Consider the following 25,814-nt stretch of genomic DNA (forward strand, 5'->3'; position numbering starts at 1 on the left):
GGAGGAATAAAGTTGAGAAGCCACATGATGAAGTTATGGGAAAGAGTTGTGGAGGCTAGACTCAGGACAGAAGTGACTATTTGCAAGCAACAGTATGGTTTCATGCCTAGAAAGAGTACCACAGATGCCTTCTTTGCCTTGAGGATGTTGATGGAAAAGTACAGAGAAGATCAGAAGGAGCTACATTGTCTTTGTGGATCAAGAGAAAGCCTATGACAGAGTACCCAGAGAGGAACTGTGGTACTGCATGTGGAAGCCTGGAGAGGCAGAAAAGTATGTTTGAATAATACAGGACATGTATGAGGGAAGCAGAACAGTGGTGAGGTGTCCTGTAGGTGTGACAGAGGAATTTAAGGTGGAGGTGGGACTGCATTAGGGCTCAGCCCTGAGCCCCTTCCTGTTTGCAGTGGTGACTGGAATCCCTGTGGACCATGATGTTTGCAGATGACATTGTGATCTGCAGTGAAAGCAGGGAGCAGGTGGAGGCATGCACTGGAAAGGAGAGGAATGAAGATTAGCCAAAGTAAGAAAAAGTATATGTGCATGAATGAGCGGGTTGGAGGTTTTTTTTGGAGGGGTAAGAGAGAGGCTACAGGGAGATACCGAGGGTGGAGAAATGAAGAAATGAAGATGTTGAGGTTCGCCCTAGGAGTGACCATGTTGGATTAAATTAGAAATGTGCTCATCAGAGGGACTGCCAAGGTTAGATGTTTTGGAGACAAAGTTAGAGAGAGCAGACTTTGATGGTTTGGACACGTCCAGAGGAGAGAGAGTGAGTATATTGGTAGAAGGATGATGAGGATGGCGCTGCCAGGCAAGAGAGCTAGAGGAAGACCAAAGAGAAGAAGTTTGACGGATGTCGTGAGGGAAGACATGAGAGCAGTTGGTGTCAGAGAGGAGGATGCAGGAGATAGGCTTACATGGAAAAGGATGGCACGCTGTGGTTACCACTAATGGGACAAGGCGAAAGGAAAAGAAGAAGAAGAAATTAGCCGTAGGTGTGAATGTGAGTGTGAATGGTTTTTTGTTTATATTTGCCTTGCAATTGGTTGGCGATGAGTTCAGGGTGCACCCTTGCCCGGGATGGCTCCAGCACGCCCGCGACCCTCGTGAGGAGAAGCGGTACGGAAAATTAATGAATGAATGTATATTTACACAGACTGTTAAATTTGGGTCTACAAATCAATGACAAAAACATGTAATTAAAATTTTGTTGGATAAAAATGTGTTGACGATGAAATTAATATGGTATATGCATGACGAGTCCCATTTTTAGAAGCCAAAATGACATCCAATTAGACTGCATTCAGGGGAAATTTTTTTTTTCTCAAGGGCTACATTGGGTTTTTAAAATGGACAAATGGGCCAGGTCATATGCAGATGAGGTAAATCGAAATAATTAGTGTATAAAAAAATTATTTACTCGAATAATACAATAATATTGTGTTCTTTAAAAATTGTTTTATTTTATTTACAATAAATCAAATAACCAGTTGTTCAATTAGATAAATGAATTACGCAAATAAAAATGAATAAAATTAACTCCCATTTAAAATAATTAATTATAAAATATATATCAAATAATTATTTCACTGATAATAAAGCAATTGGTCATTTTTTTTATTACAAATGTATATGTAAAATTGTTTTAGTCATGTTAATTTATTTGACTGACAATAAATCAGTTACCAATGGTTTAATTAAATGAAAAATAAGTAAATGAATAAAATGTTTATTTTACAAATAAAATAATTTATTCTCATTTTACTATGTAATTAGAATTAAGCTAAATTGACTATTTAATTGTATTACTATTCAATCAACGAATTATAAGATAAATTATTACAAAATAGATCTAATAAAAAATACTTTTCATCCCATTTTTAGGAGAATCGGCTTAATGCAAAAAAATTGTGATTTAATAAATGCTAGATCATATAACAAATAAATCCCTCGTAGAAGACAAAAAAAGATTGCTGAGAAGGTATGTTGAGAAATAAGGAAGTTATACAGTTTTACTCTTAATTTGAATAATTTTTTTGACCAGATTTTCCATCCAAATACATTTCCCAAAAAGGCAATTTCTTCCCCAAACAGAAAAAAATCAATTTGTCCGGGACCAATCATGAGAGTTTCAAAATATTTGGTGCATAGTTGAAGTGGCATTTTGACAGACTGTCATTTTTGGGAAATCTTGTCAGGTTGCTAATTTTATTAAAACTCTCAATCTGATTTAGTCCATCCTTGTCCGCAATAGTCAGCCCTAGATTGGGGCCATTACAAGACAATGACAATAACTTGTCATTATTATTATTATTATTACATTATCATTTAATGTCACAAAAAAATCTTTAAATGTATGAGGGTGTTACGACTGACATTACTAAGTGTGTGAGGGGAACTGTCTCCTTACAACTACAATATGACTTGTAGTATTTCAAGCATTAACCAATGGAGAACAATGTTGGACTGCAGAAGGCTAAACTAATACAGTAGTCAGCAGGTGTATAGGAGCCACATACTTTTAAGTGACTGTGGTTTATATGGAGACAGAGGCCATCTGAAGGTGTTAGTGGTGGGAAACACTTTCCATGTCAGATTCCTGTTAGCCAAGGTTATCCCAAATACTGTAGCTCGTGCCAACTCTTTGACAAACAGTGAATCCTTCATTTGGGTGCTGCTTCTTGACCAAACCTGAGACGTACTTGTCCTCCTGACAACAGAATCCAAGAGAAACATGGAACTATTCAGAAAACTGGAAGAAGACAGTCCATTCATTTCTAAACAGAGTGATGCTCTTTGAATTGCGGCTTGGCAAATTGGACTGCCAATCCAAATTCATGCTTGCGCAGTTAATTGTGCTTGATGCAAAGGGGGCTATCCGTGCCAAAATAGGAGGCGTCTTGAGGTACTACTTCCTGATAGCCCCCTGCACAACATCACAAGCTGAAATGCACAAGCATTGTAGTTGAATTGGACAAAATGGTGTTGATTAAATTGCATCTAGCTAAGGATTCAATGTAAATAATTATTTTAAATTCCTGCATAAAACCTCTTAACACCGATAAAGAGAAATAACTAGAGGCGGGAATCCAACCCTTTGATCACGATTAATTACAAAAAAAATAATTTGTTCAAAAAATAAGATTTTAATTGGATTTTGTGTTCCAAGCAACATGTAAACTTTGTCAGTGCACAATTTCCCGGTACACCGATTACACTGATTCATTCATTTTCCATACCCGCTTATCCTCACTAGGGTCACGGGCGAGCAGGAGCCTATCCCAGCTGACTCCGGGCGAGAGGCAGGGGACACCCTGTACTGGTCGCCAGCCAATCGCAGTGAAATGTGATTAATCGAGATTAATTAATTACAAAGCCTGTATTTAATTGGATACATTTTTTAGTACCACCCCTCGAAATAACATGAGTAAAAAAGGCATTCTGTCTACTGGATATTGCTGTGGGACTGCTCTGCCAGAGTCCGCGTCAGTAAGCTACACTGCTACAGAAGGCGCTGAGGTAAAAAAACAATGTTTTTTATATTTATATAGAAAAAAATAGATATGACCCTAATATATCGGGGGGAAATTATAAATCAAACAGCTAAAGGCAACACACAAACGTTGTCGGGCGTTTGGCACTTGTGCAAGATGTCTTCTGCTGCCAAGGTTTGGGAGCTTCTGGGCATGGGGTCATCTGAGACACACAGACGACATTAACACACATCCGCACATTCACAAATATATGGACTGTATTTTCCAGACCACTCCTGAGCATAAATCATACTAGTCAAAAAACGCATAATGTAGACATTAAAAAATAAAATAAAATCACAAGTCACACCTGACTATAAATTGCAGGATTAGTGAATAAGTGTGATTTATAGTCTGGAAAATACAGTTTATCTAGTATAGTGCTGTATTTTCCGGATTATAAACTGTTCTGGAGTACAAATCGCATTAATCAAAAAAGAGTCAGAAAGAGGAAAGAAAAGAAATGACATGCAGCCAAACAACCCCCCACGCCCTCCCAAAAAAACAGAACAGCATAAGAAATACCCTAAAGCTTCTAGTTAGCGCTAGCAGCTAACGTTAGCCGAGCTATCTTTTATGATAAAAAGGCCGTGCAAGTTTCAAATTTAAGATGTTAGCTGCCCAAATTACCAGCACAGAGGAAACAAGCTAGCAGCTAACTCCAGTAGACTGAAGTAATCTTTTGTATGACAAAAACCTGACTATTTTAGGTTTAACGTTAGTTTATCAAAACAGCAAGTGAGTTCGGTTAACCTGATTAGCTATTTTTTTAATAGACGAAAAAATTGACATGTATTTAAATAAATTGACTTACCGTGTGAATCCTCGTTGAAAAGCAGACACTATGGTCGACTTCGGCGCGCAGCTTTCCACCGGAAACAGATTTGTATTATCCTTCTTGAGTTTGATTGGCGGTTGGCAAACCCGAGTTTGGCGCATTACCGTCATCTAACGGACTGGAGTATGGATTGGTCAAAAGGCATTATTTAGAGCAGTGATTTTCAACCTTTATTGAGCCAAGGCACATACTTTACCTTTGAAAAATATCACAGCAATTAATTTTTATTGAAACTTTACGTTGGGCATAAACACATCACAGAAAAAAAAAATCATAACTCTAAATTTTTAAGCGATTTTCAAGCGGTTTGTTTTGTCAGAAACGTCTGATATGTGACTACGATACAAGAAAATCAGTGTGCTTTGAAAATTGTTTTTTTTCACTAAAACCAATACTTTTAAGGAGATAGTAGGTTGAAAAACATTCTCTTAAGATGCATGAGACCCACATCACATGTATTTAATATTCATACTACGTCATATCAGAGTTGCCCGATGAAAACATGGCCTGCAATAAATAACTAACATCAAAACATGCACAATAAATGTTCTCCTAAACAGTGTGCATGGACACCAAACAAGATATCATTATTGGAAGTGTATTTGTAGACTGAGGCAGTTTATTCACATAAAGCAATGTGCAGCTATAATGGTGCTGACCTGTCTTAATTTCTCGGACTCACGGTGCGGTGCATTTATGTGTTGCTGACGTTAAGTTACCGCTTTTGTCCCTGCTGCAAGGACATTGAAGTGGGGAGGGATTGGAATGTTGTACTAGGGCCCCAAGCATGGAGGGGGCCTTGTACAACAAGTTTTAAGATTTTTTTTTCATATACAGTCCCCTCCAAAGGTATTGGAACGGAAAGGTCAATTCCTTTGTTTTTGTTGTATATTAAGTCATTTGGCTTTCAGATCAAATGTTGAATATGATACAAAAGTTCAGAATTGCAGCTTTTATTTCATGGTTTTTACTTCCAGATGTGTTAAACAACTTAGGACGGAGCAGCTATTGTTTGAATCCCCCCACTTTTCAAGTGAGCAAATGTATTGGAACAGATGTGATTAAATTAACTTAAAGTGAATAACATTTAACATTTGGTGGCATAACCCTTACTTGCAATACCTGTATCAAGCATGCGACCCATTGACTTCATCAGACTGTTGCATTCGTCATTTGAAATGCTTTTCCAGGCCTTTACTGCAGCCTCTTTCAGTTCTTGTTTGTTTCTGGTGGTTTCTCCCTTCAATCTCCTCTTCAGGAGGTAAAATGCATGCTCTATTGGATGAAGGTCCGGTGATTGACTTGGTCAGTCTAAGACCTTCCACTTTTTCCCTCTGATGAAGTCCTTTGTTGTGTTGGCAGTATGTTTTGGGTCATTGTCTTGTTGCACGATGAAGCTTCTCTCCATTAGTTTGGATGCATTTTTCTGGCAAATTGGCCACCTTTCACAGAATGCCACCCTGGGCGGTGGCCCTTATTGCTCATATCAGAAACCGCCCCTGCTCACCATAACATGTAAAAAGGTCCAGACAGATGGACGAGCGTTGCTCCATCAGTAAGCAGCTAACATATATGATGGTGTTGTGTTAGCTGTGGTGGAGTGAATCAAGTGAGGGATTGGTGAATTAGATATATTTTTATTGATTGTTTCACAAGGGTTATGTTCAACAATACTGATCGAAGATTTTCCCCCTTGAAAAATAACTGACAGTGGTGGTGGGTGGGGGTTACAACAATGCCCACCCCAACCCATTTGGATGCCCAAGGTGGATGCCTGAGGCCACTGCAACGTTCGCTCCACCCTTTGCATGCCACTAGGCCAGCCTTTTGATATACAATATTGTGAGCTCAAACTTAAACACAAGTCACATAACAAAATAAAACAAGTATAGACTGCAGTGAGTATATAGGGCGCAGTGGAGGTGAGTTTTTAGGTTAAGTGGAGGAACCCTTCAAGAGTCTTTATGTATCGGGGCTCTGGATTTGGCGCTACGCCCCTTCCCTGGAGAGCAGTCGTACCTGTGACGGGTGCTCTCATGGTAAGGATTGCCTCATCATTGCCCATCAAAATCTCAAACCATTAAGATGACCCTATTGGTTGACTATGATGGAAATGTAGACTCATTCAGTAACATGGGAACAGCTGTGGTTGTAAATCTGCTTGACATGTATCCCATACTGTTCCAGTATGCATCCCATGCTGGTTCAGCAACATCCCATGCTGGTCCACCAGCTTCCCGTACTGGTCCATCACCAACATCCCGTACTGGTCCATCACCAACATCCCGTGCTGGTCCATCAACATCCCGTGCTGGTCCACGAGCATCCCATGCTGGTCTACTAAAATCTTAGGCTGCTCCACTATCTTGACCAGCATTGCCATGCTGGTCCACCAGTAACACCAGCATCTGACCAGCACAAACCAGCATTAACCAGTTTACACCAGAAACAAATCCATGCTTGTTGATGCGGGACTTTTCATGAAAACTGCATTTGCTATTAAGTAAACATGAAGACTAAGACAGAGCTGTCTATGGGAGAAACGCAAACCATTTTGAAGCTGGGAGAAGAGGGAATATCGATCAGAGCTATTGCACAAACATTGTGCATAGCCAATACAATAACTTAGAATGTTCTGAAAAAGAAAGAAACGACTGTCGTACTGAGCAACAGACATCGAACAGGTCGGCCAAGGGGATCAACAACAGTTGATGACAGAAACATTGTGAGAGCTGTGAAGAAACACCCAAAGACAACAGTCAGTGATATAACTACCAACCTCCACAGGGCAGGGGAGAAGGTATCACGATCCACTGTTTGAAGAAGACCTCAAGAGAACAAATATATAGGCCATACTACAAGATGCAAACCACTCATCAGCAAAAAGAATCGGAAGGATTTCGCAAAGAAGTACAGAGATGAGCCACAAAGGTTTTGGAACAAAGTTTTATGGACTGATGAAAAACCAAGATTAACCTCTAGCAAGTGATGGAAAGTCCAAAGTATGGAGAAAGAAAGGATCTGCTTATGATCCAAAACACACAAGTTCATCTGTGACGCATGGTGGAGGTAATGTCATGGCTTGGGCTTGCACGGCTGTTTCTGGAACGGGCTCACTAATCTTTATTGATGATGATGTAACTCATGATGGTAGCAGCAGAATGAATTGTGAAGTTCACAAAACGTTTTTGTCTGGCAGTTTACAGTAAAATGCATCCAAACTAATCGAGAGAAGCTTCATCATGCAACACGACAATGACCTAAACCACACTGCCAACACAACAAAGGACTTCATCAGGAGGAAAAAGTCGAAGGCCAAGTCAATCACCGGACCTTAATCCAATAGAGCATGCATTTTACATCCTGATGAGAGACTGAAAAGACAAACCCCCAGAAACAAACAAGAACTGAAAGAGGCTGCAGTAAAGGCCTGGAAAAGCATTTCAAATGAAGAATGCAAGTCTGGTGAAGTCAGTGAGTCTCGCAGTCTTGATGCAGTAATTGCAAGTAAGGGTTATGCCACCAAATATGAAATTTTATTCACTTGAAGGTACTTTAATGTCTATTCCAATACTTGGTCTCACTTGAAAATTGGGGGGCTTCAAACAAAAGGTGCTCTGTCCTGAGTTGTTTTACTCATTGACAACCCCAATTCCAATGGAATTTGGATGTTGTGTTAAACATTAATAAAAACAGAAAACAATGATTTGCAAATCATGTTCAACCTATATTTTATTGACTACACTACAAAAACAAGATATTTAATGTTCAAACGGATAAACTTGATTGTTTTTTAGCAAATAATCATTAATTTAGAATTTTATGGCTGCAACACGTTCCAAAAAAGCTGGGACACCAGCTTACCACTGTGTTACATCACCTTTTCTTTTAACAACATTCAATAATGTTGTTAAAAGTTTGTAAGTGGAATTCTTTTCCATTCTTGTTTGATGTACAGCTTCAGCTGTTCAACAGTCCGGGGTCTCTGTTGTCGTAATTTACGCTTTTCAGAGACAGGTCTGGACTACAGGGAGGCCAGTCTAGTATCCGTACTCTTTTACTACAAAGCCACGCTGTTGTAACACGTGCAGAATGTGGTTTGGCATTGTCTTGCTGAAATAAGCAGGGGCGTCCATGAAAAGGACGTTGCTTGGATGGCAGCATATGTTTCTCCAAAACCTGTAACCTTTCAGCATTAATGGTGCCTTCACACATGTGTAAGTTACCCATGCCATTGGCACTAACACAACCCCATACCATCACAGATGCCGGCTTTTGAACTTTGCATCCATAACAGTCCGGATAGTTCTTTTCCTCTTTGGCCCGGAGGACACGACGTCCACAATTTCCATAAACAATTTGAAATGTGGACTCGTCGGACAAAAGAACACCTTTTCACTTTTCATCAGTCCATCTTAGATGAGCTCGGGCCCAGAGAAGGCGGCAGCGTTTCTGGGTGTTGTTGATAAATGGCTTTTGCTTTGCATAGCAGAGTTTCAAGTTGCACTTACGGCTGTAGCACCGAACTGTATTTACTGACATTGGTTTTCTGAAGTGTTCCTGAGCCCATGTGGTGATATCCTTTACACATTGACATTTTTGATGCAGTGCTGGCTGAGGGATCAAAGGTCACGGGCATTCAATGTTGGTTTTCGGCCTTGCCGCTTACTTGCAGTGATTTCTCCAGATTTTCTGAATCTTTTGATGATATTATCAGAATCAAAATCAGAAAGTGTCCTTTTCAAATCTGCAGTAGAAGGTATTCAAGTCGTTGGCTAGTGTGGTATTGTTCTCATCTTGGGGGGATCGTCGCTTGTAATTTGTCAGCAATTGGAATGCATGCCGGACTGATTCGCTAAACTGTTTTTCCAACTTTGCTGCATAGTTCCTCTTTGCAATGTTCATTTCTTTAGTCAGCTGATTTCTAACTCGATTATACAGGGCGTGTGTTTTTGTCTTACTTGGCAATAAAGAGGATTCTTATTCTGATTCGCATTCTGAAAAAGGGCAGCCTCGGCGGAGTCCAACCCACACTGGAAATGAATCCCCCTTACTACTACTAGAGTGTTTGAGCAAACTCCCATGCACCCTCCAGAACCCTACTGAGGGTGTAGAGCTGAGAAACCCCACACAGGCACGGGGAGAACCTGCAAACTCCACACGGGCGAGGCCGGATTTGAACATGGGTCCTCAGAACTGTGAGGCAGATGTGCTAACCAGTCCTCCACCGTGCCGCACACTACATTAAATACAGTAAATATACAAACAGTACCATACAATTAATAGAGTGAAACAACAGACAATATACAATAGGGTCGTGCAAAAAGGGAAATAAAGTGTCATGGTGCGTTGTAAACAGATACATGTCGTATGCAGATACACGTCGTATGCAGGAACGGTGGCGATGGAGGAGGTACGCACAGGGAGAGAGATGTGTGTGTGAGTAAGCTTCCCAGGGCTGGGCTGGGCTTCCCAGGGCTCAACCCAGGGCTCAACCGCAAGGAAATGAATCAAGTTCAGCATCCTTACTACTTGATTGATGAAGCTGTTCCCCAGTCTTTGTGTGCAGGCCTCGAGTCTCTGGTACCTTCTTCCTGAACTGAGTGTGAGGGTGGGAGGTGTCCTTTGCAATGCTGATGGCTCTGCGGGTGAGGCGAGTGTTGAAAATGTCCGTGATGGAGGGCAGAGGGGCAATGTTGATCCTGCTGGCTGTATTCACTATGCGCTGTAGTGTATTCCGGCCCAGGCGTTGCTGCTTCCCTGCCACACAGTGATGCAGCCTGTGATGACACTTTCAATGGTTCCCCAGTAGAAAGAGCACATGATCGGGATTGGTATTCTCTTCCGAGAAAAATTGCGGCGCACATGGGTGCTGCAGCTCTCTGCTTTCCAGTTTGGTGCACGTTTTTTTTTTTTTATTTACTTTTTGAGATTAGCAAAGCTACCTTTGCCTACAGTCGCCAGAACCTTATTGACCTCGGTCTCAGGTACAATTTGTCTGTTATTGGCAACTTCCACCAGGAATTCAATATCCCGGAGGACATAGCGAGATCGCCAGGTTCTCCGTGGATGACCGACTTGCCCAGCAACCGGTGAAGGCAGCGGAGAGAGATGAAGCAAAAGCAAGGATGTTAGGCTAGGTAAACAACCATATAGGCCAGCATTACAAATCCTCTTCCTCCCCAACACGAGATCAACCACCCACAAAATGGACAAATTGTAGTTACAGATGTGTAGAACTGCAGTGTTATTTTCATCACAGAGACGTGGCTTCACCCATTGATCCCCGATGCTGCAGTCGAGCTATCAGGCCACACCAGCAGGACAGAAACAAAGACTCGGGTAAGTGCAGAGGTGGGGGGGCTCTGTGTTTACGTGAACAGTGAGTGCTGTTGCAATAGCAGGATCATTGACACTCACTGTTCTCCTGATTTAAAGGTTCTGGCAGTCTTATGCAGATATTTTTAGCTCCAGAGGGAGTTCACTGTAGTTATTACGATAGCTCTTTCCATCTCAACCGATGCCAATGTTAGCCCGCCCCTGAGCCTCTTGCTTATGTGCATCAACAAACAGCTGCTTGCCAACCCAGATGGTGTCTGTATTGTTGCCGGCGACTTCAACCAAGTGTGCTTAAACACTGTCCTCCCCAAATTCACTCAGCATGTGAGTTACGCCACCAAAAGAGACAATACTTTAGAGCATGTTTACTCCAACATTACCTCATTCAGTGCTACTGACAAATATTCAAATCGAAACAATGCATTCGTTAAGTAATCCCAAAGGAAAGAAAAAAATTTGAAAATGTAAAAATCCCCTACTTGAAATGAGTCCAATTTAGGTGGAATATTGGGATTGATCAGATGGGCATTTCCGTGAGAGTTTCCCTCTTGACGAGCTTCTTCATGAAAAGGCCAAATTGTAGATAAAGTGGATGGTAAAAGTATGAACGTGGCATGACTCTTCTTTTTTGGTACGAGTAATCCTTTTTAAAATCCACAAAATTTATTCTGAAGTCTTAAACCATCATAAGAAATTTGTATCTCTCCATTCTCTTCGCGTCTTACACGGTAGAAAAAAAGGATGTCTATCATTTCTCTAAGTGCCCATCGTTGCTTGAGAGCCGTGAGGAGTCACTGTCGAGCTCAGTGTGCTCGAGGTTTTATAAACTCAGAAAATAGGTGGTGCTTAATGAAACTTATTACCTTTTATGGTCTTATTTTCTCATTTAAAGGGAAAGTACCCATCTCTCAGAAGGCCTATTTTTATCCCAGTATAAGGTTGAGGTTGCCCACATTCTTTCCCACATCACCATACTATCACACTTGTTATTCAAGCAACTTCTGACAGCTTGAAGAAAACTTCAACTAGTATATGTAAACCTTAAAGGTGTTATTAACTAAAGATTGACTTTAAACGCAATATTCAGTGGGTACGGAAAATATTCAGACCCCCTTAAATTTTTCACTCGTTATACTGGAACACTAAGCACAGAAGCCTCTCCTCAGTGCAAGACACATGAAAGTCCACATTGAGTTTAATAAAAAAAAACACCTGAAGGACTCCAAGATGGTGAGAAATAAGATTATCTGGTCTGATGAGACAAATATAGAACTTTTTGCCTTAATTCTAAGCGGTATGTGTGGAGAAAACTGTTCAATACGGCCCCAACAGTGACGCATGGTGGTGGCAGCAGCATGCTGTGGAGGGTGTTTTTCAGCTGCAGGGACAGGACGACTGGTTGCAATTGAATGAAAGATGAATGCGGCCAAGTACAGGGATTTACTGGACGAAAACCGTCTCCAGAATGCTCAGATTGAAGACTCTAAATTGCCCATAGGTGTGACTGTGTGCATGAATGGTTGTTTGTTTATATGTGCCCTGCGATTGGCTGGTGAGCAGTTCAGTGTGTACCCCCGCCTCTCGCCCAAAGATCCTTGTGAGGATAAAGCGGTACGGAAAATTTAAATATATCAAAAGCCATTAATACAATAAAGGGCCTATCACTTCCCCATCCTAGCACATATAAAACGGGCATATGACTATGAGTCCTATACCTTTTGTCACATGTATATTAAAATATGTAAATTGTTCCTTAAGCTGTTACTGAATATCCAGTGGGTATGGAAATTAATCAGACCCCGTTAAAATTTTCAGTCTTTGTTATATTGCAGCCATTTGCTAAAATCATTTAAGTAAATTTTCTTCCTCATTAATCTACACACAGCACCCCATATTGACAGACAAAAACAAAAATTTTGAAATATTTGCAGATACATTAAAAAAGAAAAACTGAACTATCACACAGCCGTAAGTATTCAGACCCTTTGCTGTGACACTCATACATTTAACTCGGGTGCTGTCCATTTCTTCTGATCATCCTTGAGATGGTTCTACACCTTCATTGGAGTCCAGCTGTATTTGATTATACTGATTGGAGTTAATTAGGAAAGCCACACACCTGTCTATAAGACCATACAGCTCACAGTGCATGTCAGAGCAAATGAGAATCATGAGGTCAAATGAACCGCCTGAAGAGCTCAGAGACAGAATTGTGGCAAAGCACAGATCTGGCCAAGGTTACAAAAAATTTCTGCTGCACATAAGCTTCCTCAGAGCATAGTGGCTTCCATAATCCTTAAATGGAAGACATTTGGGACGACCAGAACCCTACCAAGAGCTGGCTATCCGGCAGCAATCGGGGGACAAGAGCCTTGGTGAGAGAGGTAAAGAAGAACCCAAATATCACTGTGGTTGAGCTTCAGAGATGCAGTCGGGAGATGGGGCTTTATGGCAGAGTGTCCCGACGGAAGCCTCTCCTCAGTGCAAGACACATGAAAGCCCGCATAGAGTTTGCTAAAAACAAAACACCTGAAGGACTTCAAGATGGTGAGAAATAAGATTCTCTGGTCTGATGAGACCAAGATCGAACTGTTTGGCCTTAATTTTAAGCGGTATGTGTGGAGAAAACCAGACACTACTCATCACCTGTCCAATACAGTCCCAACAGTGAAGCATGGTGGTGGCAGAATCATGCTGTGGGGGGTTCACCTGCAGGGACAGAACGACTGGTTGCAATCGAAGGAAAGATGAATGCGGCCAAGTACAGGGATATCCTGGACGAAAACCTTCTCCAGAGTGCTCAGGACCTCAGGCAAGGCCAAAGGTTCACCTTCCAGCAAGACAATGACCCTAATCACACAGCTAAAATAAGGAAGGAGTGGCTTCAGAACAACTCCGTGACCGTTCTTGAATGTCCCAGCCAGAGCCCAGCCCAGAGCCAGAGACTTAAACCCAATTGCGAATCTCTGGAGAGACCTGAAAATGGATGTCCACCAATGTTCATCATCCAACCTGACAGAACTGGAGAGGATATGCAAGGAGGAATGGCAGAGGATACCCAAATCCAGGTGTGAAAAACTATTTGCATCATTCCCAAAAAGACGTATGGCTGTATTAGCTCAAAAGGGTGCTTCTACTAAATACTGAGCAAAGGGTATGAATACTTATGGCTGTGTGATATTTCAGTTTTTCTTTTTTAATAAATCTGCAAAAGTTTCAATAATTCCTTTTGTTTCTGCCAATATGGGGTGCTGTGTATGCATTAAGTGTTTCCTCTTAATGAACTTGAACTAATGAAAATTAACTTAAATGATTTTAGCAAATGGCTGCAATATAACAAAGTGTGAAAAATTTAAGGGGGTCTGAATACTTTCTGTACCCACTGTATAATTGCTAAAGGGTAAAAAACCAACAAAAAACAACCAATAAATAAATAAAAAATAAAAAATATATATAATTATGTTTTCCATTCGTCTTCCATACCGCTTCTCCTCACTAGGGTTGCGGGCGTGCGAGAGCCTATCTCAGCTATCTTTGGGCGAGAGGCGGGGTACACCCTGAACTGGTCATCAGCCAATCACAGTGCACATATAAACAAACAACCATTTGCACTCACATTCACACCTATGGGCAATTTTGAGTCTTCAATGAACCTACTGAACATGCTCCCCCAAACTGAGGTGACACAGTGACTCCGCAACTTGATAAACTGCATTCTTCCAAGCGGCCCTGCTGTGAGACTGCCCCCAAGGAGACTCCTCGTGGACCCTAAACGAATTAACATCTACCCTCGAAGTCTGAACTCCCAAGCATCAAATGCCAGATGTTTCCAGCGGACCATCTGTCTAGAACTATGCGACACCCGCAGCTGTCGAGAGGAACTGCAATGTCGAGCCAGGGTGACTCTCATTTGATGTTTAACCAACGATAAATGTCTGTTTTGATATTTCACGAAGTCTGCAGAAATTTTCCAAATGTATACCTTGATGTCTGTGTCAGTATGTCAATGTGCAAGTGCGGGGTTTTGACAATTGTTTGTTTTGATTTGACTCCAAGCAGCAAGAAATGTGATTTTGAACCATAAGCAGTTGATTTGCGTAAAGTACAAGCTGATGCTTGACCTCTGAGTAAAAAGAGGTTATTTTAGATTACTATATGGTTTTAAACCCATTTTATCAAATTTGTAGACGAGATTCAAGCTGATGGGTGTGGTCTTCTCCGTCCCTCTTCAACACGCCCTTGGGGTACTTAACCCTGACGCTGGTGTGTTTTTGCTCTCTCTTGTGTTTTTTCCTCTCTCTCGTGTTTTTGGCTGGCTTCTTAGCTTCCCAGCCACGGGGCGGCTGCGGGCCACCCCGCCCCTTTCTTTTGTTCGGGCACACGGCTCGGAACCCACGAGCCTTGGGGATGGAGACTCGGCTTCCCAGCCTATCCGTGGGGCATCGCTTGGTGATCAGAGCAGCTGCTCTGAAGGTACCAGGTATGCTTCCAGCCAAGCGTGATCGCGCTGAAATTGCCAGCGAGCCATAAAAAAAGGCAGGAAGAGACATGGTCATTTTCCCCTTATGAGGCAGTGTCTCCGACGACGGCCCCCCACTGGAGCCAGGCCTGGTGGTGGGGCTCGAAGGCGAGCGCCTGGTGGCCGGGCCTTCACCCATGGGGCCCGGCCGGGCACTGCCCGAAAGGGTAACGTGGGTCCCCCTTCCCATGGGCTCACCAACTGTGGGAGGGGCCATAGGGGTCGGCTGCAGTGTGAGCTGGGCGGTGGCCGAAGACGGGGACCTTGGCGATCCGATCCCCAGCGACAGAAGCTGGCTCTAGGGACGTGGAATGTCACCTCTCTGGCAGGGAAGGAGCCCGAGCTGGTGTGTGAGGTCGAGAAGTTCCGACTAGATATAGTCGGACTCGCCTCCACACACAGCTTGGGCTCTGGTACCAGTCCTCTCGAGAGATGGTTGGACTCTCTTCCACTCTGGAGTTGCCCACGGTGAGAGGCGCCGAGCAGGTGTGGGTATACTTATGTGGGTATACCCCCGGCTCGGCACCTGTACGTTGGGGTTCACCCCGGTGGACGAGAGGGTAGCCTCCGTCCGCCTTCGGCTGGGGGGACGGGTCCTGACTGTTGTTTGTGCCTATGCACCAAACAGCAGTTCAGAGTACCTACCCTTTTTGGAGTCCTTGGAGGGGGTGCTGGAGAGCGCTCCTGCTGGGGACTCCATTGTTCTGTTGGGGGACTTCAATGTTCACGTGGGCAATGACAGTGAGACCTGGAAGCTTGTGAGTAGACATGGCAAACTTTTGCCAGACTGTACAATATTAGTGCTTAATAAGTTCGGGGAAATTACTAGCTTCAGACAAAATGTCAACTTCGTTCTCTCTCTCTCTCTCTCTCTCTCTCTCCCCCCCGTCCGCATTGGATGCGGTAAACGCTCATGTTTCCACTTTCGCCCAACACACGATTTTCTGTTTCCCCTTTCGTATGCCTATTTTCCTTCTTTTACCATTATTAGTCTTATTTTTTTTCTTTAGTTAGACCCCTTTGTGTGCTTTTAGATCCCTTGTAGATGTCATAAAATATACTATAAAATTCCACTCTTGGTCGTATTTTGTGTGTGTTCTGAGTTTAAGTAAGCCTCTGTCATCTAGAACAGTATTCCCCAACCTTCTTTGCACCACGGACCGGTTAGGAGTTGGCATTTTTGTCACGGACCGGCTGAGGTGGCGTGCACACACACACACACACACACTTGCCTCGCTTCTGCTTCCTCTTTCGCCGTTCGTGGCGCGTCCACTGTAGGCGCGATGCAGGAGTGGGGGTCGGAGTTGTTGTAGGCAGCCAGACCAGACTGCAGTTCCATAGCTCCTCAATCAGAATCAGATTCATCTTTATTTGCCAAGTATGTCCAAAAAAGACACAAGGAATTTGTCTCCGGGAGTTGGATAAATCCCTATTTTAAGTAGGACTCCTGATATAGTGTTGTTTTGTTCACAAATGTTTCATTCAAAAGAACAAATGTTTTCAGTTAACGTAATGAGCTGACTTATTTTATGAAATTATTTCGTTCTTTGAGCTCTGCTGCCGTTAGCCAACCCGCTCGGACTGGAAACAGAAGCGTTCGAGTCGGCTGGGACCGGAAATGGAAGCGTTCTGTGCAGTCTTGACGTGTCAATTGAGACGCGCAACTGTTGCGGCGAAGAAGATCCGGTCAATTTCCAAAATAAAACACATTGACACGTGAATTGCAATACAACAGAAATTATATAAATTGGTCATTCTTCCCCTGCGGCCTGGTAACAAATGCCTCACGGCCCAGTACCGGTCTGTGGACCACTGGTTGGGGACCACTGATATAGAACTAAAAATTTCATAAAGTGTAGCAACCTTCAGATCACGGGACTTTCTCGTCATTCTCCCTAAATTCTATACCCATAAAAAGTGACGTGGTACCCCTTTACAAGATAAAATAGTTAGATTTTAACGATTAAATGTCAAATTACGCTAAACCGGAAGTAACGCAGGCGTCGCTTCTGGCTTATTCTTTTCTCCTAAATTAATTACATTTTTATTCAACTAATATACGCTACAGTACCATGCATGTTTTTGGGATGTGGGATGAAACCGGAGTAAAACAAAAGCCACGCAGGCACGGGGAGAACATGCAAACTCCACACTGGTGAGTCCGGATTTTGAACCCGGGTCCTCAGAACTGTGCAGCAGACGTGCTAACCAGTCCACACAGCGGCTGAAATAAGTATTTAACACGTCACCATTTTTCTCAATAAATATATTTCCAAAGGTGCTATTGACCTGAAAATTTCACCATATGTTAGGAACAACCGAAGTAATCCATACATACAAAGAAAGTAGAAAGTGTGTGTGTAAAATTGTAAAATGACACAGGCAAATAGTATTGAACACATGAAGAAAGGGAGGTGCAAAAAGGCATGGAAAGCCAAGACACCACCTAAAATCTATCAATAATCAAACAGCAATCCAGCCCCTTGTCAGTGCAAATGAATATCAGCTGGGTCAGTCATAATTAATGGCCTCCATAAAAGTCTCATTTCCAAGGTGTGCGTCAAGACACGTCTCATGATGGGTAAAAGCAGAGAGCTGTCTCAAGACCATCGCAAACTATCCATGCATCCATTTTCTGAGCCGCTTCTCCTCACTAGGATCGCGGGCGTGCTGGAGCCTATCCCAGCTGTCATCGGGCAGGAGGCGGGGTACACCCTGAACCGGTTGCCAGCCAATCGCAGGGCACATACAAACAAACAACCATTCGCACTCACATTCACACCTACGGGCAATTTAGAGTCTCCAATTAATGCATGTTTTTGGGATGTGGGAGGAAACCGGAGTGCCCGGAGAAAACCCACGCAGGCACGGGGAGAATATGCAAACTCCACACAGGCGGGGATGGGGATTGAACCCGAGTCCTCAGAACTGTGAGGCTGACGCTCTAACCAGTCGGCCACCGTGCCGCCCATCGCAAACTAATTGTTGCAAAACATAGCAAAGGCATTGGTTACAGGCGCATATCTAAGCTTCTGAACGTTCCAGTGAGCACGGTTAGGGCCATAATACGTAAGTGGAAAGCCAATCATACCACCATAAATTTGCCTCGATCAAGTGCTCCTCGCAAAATTTCTGAAATAAGAGTGCAAGGAATAATCAGAAGAGTTGTCCAAGAGCCAAGGAACACCTGTGGAGCGCTTCAATAACACCTGGAAATAGCAGGTATGTACTGTTGTCACAAGGAAAACAGTGAATAATGCACTCCGCCGCCATGGCCTGTATGCACGCTCTAACTCAAGACCCCATTGCTAAAAAAAAAAATTAAAGCTGGTTTAAAGTTTCCTGAACAACATTTGGACAAGCCAGTTAAATACTGGGAGAATATAGTCTGATCGGATGAGTGCAATATTGAACTGTTTAGATGCCATAATGCACACCACGTTCAGTTCAGTTCAGCTAATATGCGTAACTTTTTATATGCGTAAAAGCGATGAAAAAACCTCCATGTCTCATAATTTGAAAGTTGCTACATTTAATGAAATACAAGTCCTAGATTACAGAGGCTTCATTATTTAACTCAAAACGCAACAAGGAGTGGAATTTCATCAATATTTAATGACAGCTACAAGGGATCTATAAGGAAACACACAGAGTATAACTACAGGAAGAAAATAACACTAAGGGTAACGACAAGGGAAGATAGGGCCGTGTGTTGCTTGACTAAAGTTGAAAATGTGAGCATTTAATGCGTTCAGTCCGAAAGAGAGAGAACGAGCGAGAGAGAGAGAGAGATAGAGAGAGAGAGAGAGATTTGTGTGAAGCTAGTAATTTTCCCAAAATTATTAGGCACTAATATTGTACATTCTAGCCGTATCTTTCCTGCCCATTGAACTGGTGGCGGGCCCACCCCCTGCTCTCAGCTGCGTGCATTATCGGTACGGGATGCTGGTAGTTGCTCCGCCAACCGATCGCGGCTAGGGAAAGCAATCGAAAGCGCCGCCGGTATGGTTGCGGTGGGCGCTTGTGCATGTGGTGGCCGGAGGTCAAAAGAAAAAGGGGGAGTCGGTTGGCCAAAGTGCCCCGGTGGCTGGAGAAATTAACCAGCATGAACAGCAGAGAAGCAGGACACAAGGGGGCAAGACACAAGTAAGGTTGAAGAGGCAGAGTCAAAGGTTAAATACCCAGGACACACTGACACAGACTGCAGAGTTCGTGAAAAAACACAACATACATTTTATCTTTAGCTATCCGAAACCCAGAATGGAAGTCCACATTGCAGTCCTCTCAGATGCCAAGTGAGTGGCGCCTTGCATGCATGTTTGAATATTAAGCAAGTAGGTAATTGCTGTGTTTGCATGCCCTTGTCGATCTGTCCCACCTTGGTCTTCTTGGAGACAGGGTCCCCCAATCTTTTGGTTGCTATCTTCAAAAGAAGGAAAAGAGTCTTTTGAAGACGGGGATCAAGATTTGATGGGAAGCTGCTAAGTAGGTTTAGGTCCAGCAGGCGTCTTTTAGGGGCTGTCTCGCACAGCAGGGCCGCAGGGAGGCATGCAATTTATCAAGTTCTTGGTAGGGGGGGAAGGTTCTGGCACCTGGGTTAGAGTCACTACACAATTATAGATCATTTGTGAAGACTAAACCTACTTGGTCGATGCCTCCATTGGCCTGATCTATGCTACTAACATGCATATAAGAAAAAAAAACATATATTAGACATGCATAGTAGAGAACATGTCCCGATTGAGTTTTTTATTTTTATATTCAAAATTATAGTAATTAAATTATTTTGAATATTATTTTACTTTTAAATTGGATCTTGTTATTTTATTTAGACAATTTTAAAGCAATGCTATTCAGATTCTTTTTTTTAAACGAACGCGAATGAAAATCGCAAATGAATGGGGGAAGCGTTAAATAAAATCTCGCCTTGGGCGCCACATTGACTTCGGCCGGCCCTGACTACTCTTTCACCTTACCAATTTATTGGGACCATATGTTAATTGAAACATTGCCGTGAATAGACCATCCATCCATCCATCCATCCATCCATTTTCAGAGCTGCTTATCCTCACAAGGGTCGCGGGAGTGCTGGAGCCTATCCCAGCTATCATCGGGCAGGAGGCGGGGTACACACTGAACTGGTTGCCAGCCTATCGCAGGGCACATATAAACGAACAACCATTCGCACACACATTCACACCTACGGGCAATTTAGAGTCTTCAATTAACCTACCATGCATGTTTTTGGGACGTGGGAGGAAACCGGAGTGCCCGGAGAAAACCAACGCAGGCACGGGGAGAACATGCAAACTCCACACAGGCGAGGCCGGATTGAACCCCGGTCCTCAGAACTGTGAGGCAGACACACTAACCAGTTGTCCACCATGCCGCCTGAATAGACCATTTCTTTCATTATTATTTTGTTATTCATTCCCGTCACGTCACGTCACATTCAACTTCAAACCTCATTATCCATTGACCTATTGTGTTATCTAAAACTCCAATAGCTTTTCCCCCTTCAGTTGTCACTAAATATCGTTTTGTTTTTTTTGGGTGGGGGGATTAAAATATTACGTGACATGACCACCTTGTCAGGAATTAATAATTGCTGGAATGTGAATCCATTCAAAATAAAACAGAACTATTAAAGTATTGACAAAACAAATGCCTCAATTTGCTTTGCTCTGTATTGTCGACAGCATAAGCTTAAAAATATAGTTTTAATTTAATTAAATACAATTTGTCTAAATTGATCAACCATATACAAAATAATTAAATGAAAACTGTATCAACTATTTTTAATTCTAAGATTAATCTCGAATTACTTAAAAAAAACTGCACTCTTTGATGTTTGCTTGACAATTGCTTCACAGTACAATCCTGAAAGACCAATAGGGTCCACCTCCTTCCTTTCAGCACTGAATCTAGGGGGAAACAATCAGAAAAAAAAAATAAGTTATTCTCAAAGCTAAACTCGAAATGTTGTTTTGCATAGTGCGGAATACGGATTAGCACCTTCTCATGACTCCTTTTCCCCATTAATCATCACAAATGTATGTGCTTTAAATGTGTAGTACACTGATCCAATTTTCAGCCAGCAGTTATTAAATGTTCCACTAAGTTGTACACTTGGGGCGCCATACAGCATCAAAAGTCTTATCCCTGTTCAGGCCCCTTCATCAAGCCACCCCTTCTTACATAACTCTATCCGGTCTGTTGGCACTTGCCTTCAAAATAAAAGTGAAAATTAGAAACTTGGAGATTCCCCCCTTTTCTTTACTTTATCCACTCCCAATGGCAAAGCAATCTTCTATCACAAATTGCACGATTTAATTCCTGTTATAAGTCTATCCATCCATCCATTTTCTGAGCCGCTTCTCCTCACTAGGATCGCGGGCCTGCTGGAGCCTATCCCAGCTGTCATCGGGCAGGAGGCGGGGTACACCCTGGTTGCCAGCCAATCGCAGGGCACATAAAAACAAACAACATTCACACTCACAGTCACACCGACTGGCAATTTAGAGTCTCCAATTTATGCATGTTTTTAAGATGTGGGAGGAAACTGGAGTGCCCGGAGAAAAGCCACGCAGGCACGGGGAGAACATGCAAACTCCACACAGTCGGGGCCGGGGATTGAACCCGGGTCCTCAGAACTGTGAGGCTGACGCTCTAGCCAGTAGCCCACCGTGCCGCCGTTATAAGTCTAATTTGCTGTATTAACCTCATGCTTTTAAGTTGATAACTAACGTGGGACCCCTCCTTGAGCCATCACCTTATCGTGGTGAAGGGGTTTGTGTGTCCTAATGATCCTAGGAGCTAAGTTGTCTGGGGCTTCACGACCCTGGTAGGGTCACACATGGCATACAGGTCCTTGGTGAGGGACCAGACAAAGCACAGCTCAAAGACCCCTTATGAAGAAGACAAATTATGGACTCAGGTTTCCCTTGCCCAGACGCGGGTCACCGGGCCCCCCCCCTCTGGAGCCAGGCCTGGTGGTGGGGCTCGAGGGAGAGCGCCTGGTGGCTGGGCCTGCACCCATGGGGCCCGGCCGGGCATAGCCCGAAAGGGTATCGTGGGTCCCCCTTCCCATGGGCTCACCACCTGTGGGAGGGGCCATAGGGGTCAGGTGCAGTGCGAGCTGGGTGGTGGCCGAAGGCGGGGACCTTGGCAATCCGATCCTCGGCTGCAGAAGCTGGCTCTAGGGACGTGGACTGTCACCTCTCTGGCAGGGAAGGAGCCCGAGCCGGTGTGTGAGGTCGAAAAGTTCTGACGAGATATAGTCGGACTCGCCTCCACGCACAGCTTGGGCTCTGGTATCAGTCCTCTCGAGAGGGGTTGGACTCTCTTCCACTCTGGAGTTGCCCACGGTGAGAGGCGCCGAGCAGGTGTGGGTATATTTATTGCTCCCCGGCTCAGCGCCTGTACGTTGGGGTTCACCCCGGTGGACGAGAGGGTAGCCTCCCTCCACCTTCGGGTGGGGGGACAGGTCCTGACTGTTGTTTTTGCCTATGCAACAAACAGCAGTTCAGAGTACCCACCCTTTTTGGAGTCCTTGGAGGGGGTGCTGGAGAGCGCTCCGCTGGGGACTCCATCGTTCTGCTGGGGGACTTCAATGCTCATGTGCGCAATGACAGTGAGATCTGGAAGGGCGTGATTGGGAGGAACGGCCCCCCCGATCAGAACCCGAGCGGTGTTCTGTTGTTGGACTTCTGTGCTCATCACTGCTTGTCCATAACGAACGCCATGTTCAAGCATAAGGGTGTCCATACGTGCACTTGGCACCAGGACACCCTAGGTAGCAGTTCGATGATCGACTTTGTGGTCGTGTCATCGGACTTGCGGCCACATGTCTTGGACACTCGGGTGAAGAGAGGGGCGGCGCTGTCAACTGATCACCACCTGGTGGTGAGTTGGCTCCGATGGTGGGGGAAGATGCCGGTCCGACGTGGCAGGCCCAAACGTATTGTGAGGGTCTGCTGGGAACGTCTGGCAGAATCCCCTGTCAGAAGGAGTTTCAACTCCCACCTCCGACAGAACTTTGCCCATGTTCCGGGGGAGGCTGGGGACATCGAGTCCGAGTGGACCATGTTCCACGCCTCCATTGCTGAGGCGGCCGACCGGAGTTGTGGCCGTAAGGTCATGGCATGGTCGTGGCGTGGCGGCAATCCCCGAACCCGTTGGTGGACACCAACGGTGAGGGATGTCGTCAAGCTGAAGAAGGAGTCCTATTGGGTCTTTTTGGCCTGTGGGACTCCTGAGGCAGCTGATGGGTACCGGCTGGCCAAGCGGAATGCAGCTCTGGTGGTCGCTGAAGCAAAAACTCGGGTATGGGAGGAGTTCGGTGAGACCATGGAGAAAGACTTCCGGACGGCTTCGAGGAAATTCTGGTCCACCATCCGACGTCTCAGGAGAGGAAAGCAGTGCACCACCAACACTGTGTATAGTGGGGAAGGGGCGCTGCTGACCTCGACTCGGGACGTTGTGAGTCGGTGGGGAGAATACTTCGAAGACCTCCTCAATTCCACCGACACGCCTTCCCATGAGGAAGCAGAGTGTGGGTTCTCTGAGGCGGGCTCTCCTATCTCTGGGTTTGAGGTCACCGAGGTAGTTAAAAAGCTCCTCGGTGGCAGGGCCCCGGGGGTGGATGAGATTCGCCCGGAGTTCCTAAAGGCTCTGGATGTTGTGGGGCTGTCCTGGTTGACACGCCTCTGCAACATCGTGTGGACATCGGAGGCAGTGTCTCTGGATTGGCAGACTGGGGTGGTGGTCCCCCTTTTTAAGAAGGGGGACCGGAGGGTGTGTTCCAACTACAGGGGGATCACACTGCTCAGCCTCCCTGGTAAGGTCTATTCAGGGGTGCTGGAGAGGAGGGTCCGTCGGGAAGTCGAATCTCAGATTCAGGAGGAGCAGTGTGGTTTTCGTCCTGGCCGTGGAACAGTGGACCAGCTCTACACCCTCGGCAGGGTCCTCGAGGGTGCATGGGAGTTCGCCCAACCAGTCTACATGTGTTTTGTAGGACTTGGAGAAGGTGTTCGACCGTGTCCCTCTGAGTGTCCTGTGGGGGGTGCTTCGGGAGTTTGGGGTACCGAACCCCCTGATACGGGCTATTCGGTCCCTGTACGACCGGAGTCAGAGTTTGGTCCGCATATCCGGCAGTAAGTCGGACTCGTTTCCGGTGAGGGTTGGACTCCGCCCAGGCTGCCCTTTGTCACGATTCTGTTCATAACTTTTTTGGACAGAATTTCTAGGCGCAGCCGAGGCGTAGAGGGGGTCCGGTTTGGTGGCCTCAGTATTACATCTCTTCTTTTTGCAGATGATGTGGTTCTGTTGGCTTCATCAAGTCGTGACCTCCAACTCTCACTGGAGCAGTTCGCAGCTGAGTGTGAAGCGGCTAGGATGAGAATCAGCACCTCCAAATCTGAGACCATGGTCCTCAGTCGGAAAAGGGTGGCGTGCCCTCTCCAGGTCGGGGATGAGATCCTGCCCCAAGTGGAGGAGTTCAAGTATCTTGGGGTCTTGTTCACGAGTGAGGGAAGAATGGAACGGGAGATCGACAGGCGGATCGGTGCAGCGTCTGCAGTGATGCGGACTTTGTATCGATCCGGTGTGGTAAAGAAGGAGCTAAGCCGGAAGGCGAAGGTCTCGATTTACTGGTCGTTTTACGTTCCTACCCTCAACTATGGTCACGAGCTCTGGGTCGTGACTGAAAGAACAAGATGCCGGATACAAGCGGCCGAAATGAGTTTTCTCCGCAGGGTGTCCGGGCTCTCCCTTAGAGATAGGATGAGAAGCTCGGTCATCCGGGAGGATCTCAGAGTAGAGCCGCTGCTCCTCCACATCGAGAGGAGCCAGATGAGGTGGCTGGGGCATCTGATTCGTATGCCTCCCGGTGGGACGCCTCCCTCACCAGGGAGGCGTCCCACCGGGAGGAGACCCCGGGGAAGGCCCCGGACACGGTGGAGAGACTACATCCTTCGGCTGGCCTGGGAACGTCTCGGGATCCCCCCAGAAGAGCTGGATGAACTGGCTTGGGAGAGGGAAGTCTGGGCGTCCCTGCTAAAGTTACTGCCCCCGTGACCCGACCTCGGATAAGCGCTAGAAAACAGATGGATGGATGGACTAACGTGGGAGCCTAACCAGAGATAACTTTGTTCATTCGTTGAGGGATCTATCGCTTCTCTGCAACCCCTCCTGGTGTGCGCTTGTCTCTCATTACGCACATCGACTCGTTGACGCCGTTTCTAACCATACGGCTGTTAAAAGTAACACAGTGCTTACACATTTACACCCAAGAACATAACGCCCTGAAGCCAAGCGTCAACAACACTCTGTATTACAAGCCCAGCACTTTCTTGATTTAGAGCTTATCTCTCGGCTTCGACGCACCGTATAATTCATGGTAATGTGACTTCAGATTATTATAATGTCACTTGCGGAGACCCGCAGGGATCGGTACTCGGCCCCCGATTAATCAGGTCACAGAGACACACACAGCGGCCGCCAGGCATACAAAAACGCGAATCAAAACTTCACATCGTTAAGGCGGGCCGCCACAGCAGACCAAAACGCTGTGTTCTGATGC

General features: G+C 44.9%; 1 protein-coding gene across 6 annotated transcripts in view; it reads left to right on the forward strand.

Annotated features, from left to right (window-relative positions):
- The window catches only part of nlgn1 (neuroligin 1), a 288,192-nt gene that overhangs the window by 9,076 nt on the left and 253,302 nt on the right, over nucleotides 1-25,814 (forward strand). The window contains exon 1 of one of the 6 annotated variants that reach the window (XM_061683180.1): nucleotides 10,676-10,716. The exons of the other annotated variants lie outside the window; for them this stretch is intronic. The gene's annotated coding sequence lies outside the window, so the exon portion shown is untranslated. Of the gene's footprint in view, nucleotides 1-10,675; nucleotides 10,717-25,814 lie in introns of those variants that run through there. 6 annotated transcript variants of the gene reach the window in all.

The sequence above is a fragment of the Phycodurus eques genome, chromosome 8 (genome assembly GCF_024500275.1).
Source record: "Phycodurus eques isolate BA_2022a chromosome 8, UOR_Pequ_1.1, whole genome shotgun sequence".
Classification (NCBI taxonomy): Eukaryota; Metazoa; Chordata; class Actinopteri; order Syngnathiformes; family Syngnathidae; genus Phycodurus; species Phycodurus eques.